Here is a 2,699-nt window from a genome sequence, read left to right as displayed (position 1 = left end):
CTTTACTCAACAGCCATCACCTTTTTACTTGATTATTTCATACATGGCTAACATGGCCCTGCAATTTGTAGATTCTTCTAGGAAGTCTACAATCTATTTAACTCCCAAAAGGAGGATCTTAGATTCTAAGCTAATCAGAGTGGTCTCAGGCCTTTCCCTATGTGATTGAATTAGCAAGGGCATTCTGGCCAAGGAGAAATAAGTCTGCTGCGGGTTTCTGGGAAAGTTTCCTTCAGTCTTAAAGATGGACAAAGGACAGCAATGTGTCCCCTTTTGTTGCCTCTGGACAGTGTTGTCTGCATGTGATATGTGGAACTGTCACAACCACGCCAGCACCATGAGGAAGCCAGCCCAGGAGGCAAAGTCAACATGCTGAGAATGGCAGAGCAGAAAGATGGAAAGAACCAGAGTCAGTGATGGAATCCTCCTTGAGCCACTTAATCAATATTGCTTAAACCCACCTCAGAGACTTTTCATTATGAGATAATGAATGATCTTGGTTTTTTTTCCTTCTACCAGGCTAGCAAACAGCAACCTTGTTTGTTTTTATTATAGAAAATTTCAAACATACAAGGGTAAAGAGAATAGTGTAATGAAATGCTATGTTTCACGCATGCATCAATGACTGTCAGCTTCGTTGACAGTATTTTATATTTTAATCTATCCACACCCGCTCCCAGCCTCCAACACTGGATTATTTTGAAGCAAATCCCAGACACATATTTCCATGCATAAATACCTAAGAATATATCTCTGAAAGATAATGCTTTTTTTTTTTTTTTTTTTTTTTCCCAGAGTAGGCAAATCCAAAGGCACAAAGTGTTGCTTAGTGCTGGGGGATATTAGAGGGAAATTCAAGTGAATGGAAGTTTGAGAAACTGCTTTCTTTTGGGGGTTGATGAAAATGTTCTAAAATTCATTGTAGTGATGGTTGTAAAATTGTGAGTATATTAAAAACCATTCAATCATACAGTTGGAGTGAATTGTACATGAATTGTCTCAAGCTGTTTAAAAATCAATACATAAGGTTACCAACACCTATTGGAAAAAAAAAGATACAATGAAGAAAAAGATGACTTTTGAATACATAACTACATCCTAAAACATTGGGTTCTTGAAAAAAATAAATACATAACTACAAAATCATTAATTCACCTAAAATAGGAATAAATTCCTTAATATCATCAAATATTAATATCTAGTATTTAGATTACCCCAACTGTGCCAACTGTTTTTACATTTTGTTTATTGAAATTAGGGTCCAAGCAAAGTTCACACCTTGCATTTTTGTTAATATATGCTTAAGTCTCATAATTTATGGATTTCACCTACATGTGCTTTTCCCTTTTATTCAGATTTATTTGTTGAAACCAGGTAAATTTTTTTTTCTGTAGAATTTACCACATTCTGGATTTTTCTGATGGTATCCCGATGGTGTCTTTTCTCTGTCCCTTGTTTCTCCTGTAAACTGATAGTTCGATCTACAGGGTTAATGAGATTCAAGTTTGTATGTTTGTATGAAGTTTGTATGAAGCCTCCCATGACCTAGTCCCAGCCCTACCCTGGGAGCCTGAACAACATTTCTTGCCTGCATCCACCACTTTCCTTCCAGACCTGGGTGCTCTCTCTCAGGGCCTGTCACCCTCCCTCCCAAGAATATTCATTTTAAATTGTTTTTTTTTCCCCAAAAACAAGTGTATCAAACTTGATTTATTAGAATGTAGTTATTTCTTTATACTAGTAAATCAAAAACCAAGACCCAGATTTTATATATATATATATATAGCAATGCAAATAATTATCGAGCTTCATCTTCTGGACAAGAATGCCAAGTTAGTCTCTCTTCATAAAAAGCAATTGCAATTTGAAGACACTTCATATTTGCCTTCTTTTTACAGCACCAAATCTGCCTCATCTGGATCTTTCCATTTCATAAGAAACATTAATTCTCCATTGCTGTCTGTGGCACCAATTATTCTTTCAGGATCAAAACCTCTGACAAAGCCTCTTGGTTTGTCAACATCCTCTCTTTTCTTCTTTGATTTGCTACCATCAGATTTACTGTCAGATACACATTTTCTTTTTGTACCATCTTTTTCTTTATCAGCTATTTTTCTTAAGCACATGCACCCAGGTCTATCAATTTACCTCCTTTTTGAGAATTAAAAATGCTTCAATTAACTCTGGACAATCTATATTTTATTTGGGTTGCCAAGTATTGCCAAGTATTGTCAGCACCCTTCCACTTCAGGAAACACTCTACTTTCACACTTACTACACGTCGATCCAGTACTTTTTCCACCACAAATTCTTCAGGGCTGCCTCTTCAACCTTTTTACTCTTTCCATTCTATTTATTTCCCATTTTTGCAAGTTTTGTTATGTAGTTTTATTGGAGGCCCTTTTATATTGCAGACTTGAGGAGCTATTATTCACTACCTCTGAGCTGCTCCAGGTCGGGGGTCTATGGCATCCCTCTAAATTGAGATTTCTTAATCTTTCTACTTAGAAAAACTTGAATTGAAAGGACAGAGTAACTTTAGCCTTGGACCCTGGCCTTCTCTCAGATGGATAAAGTACTGAAACAATGGCAGCCATATTGCACTTAAAAAAAAAAAAAAAGAAAGAAAGAAAAGCCTAACACAAAATTACTACTTTTTTAATTTTTCTCCAGTATTACAACTCTTAATTTAGCCCATT

The 2,699-nt window shown here is 36.0% G+C and overlaps 1 pseudogene; it reads right to left on the bottom strand.

Annotated features, from left to right (window-relative positions):
* Positions 1-1,798: 1,798 nt before the first annotated feature.
* On the bottom strand, positions 1,799-2,364 carry LOC138375080 (chromobox protein homolog 3-like; annotated as a pseudogene).
* Between the last annotated feature and the right edge of the window lie 335 nt (positions 2,365-2,699).

This window comes from Eulemur rufifrons, chromosome 24 (assembly GCF_041146395.1).
Source record: "Eulemur rufifrons isolate Redbay chromosome 24, OSU_ERuf_1, whole genome shotgun sequence".
NCBI classification, from domain to species: Eukaryota; Metazoa; Chordata; class Mammalia; order Primates; family Lemuridae; genus Eulemur; species Eulemur rufifrons.
This window is presented reverse-complemented; position numbering and strand designations above follow the sequence as displayed.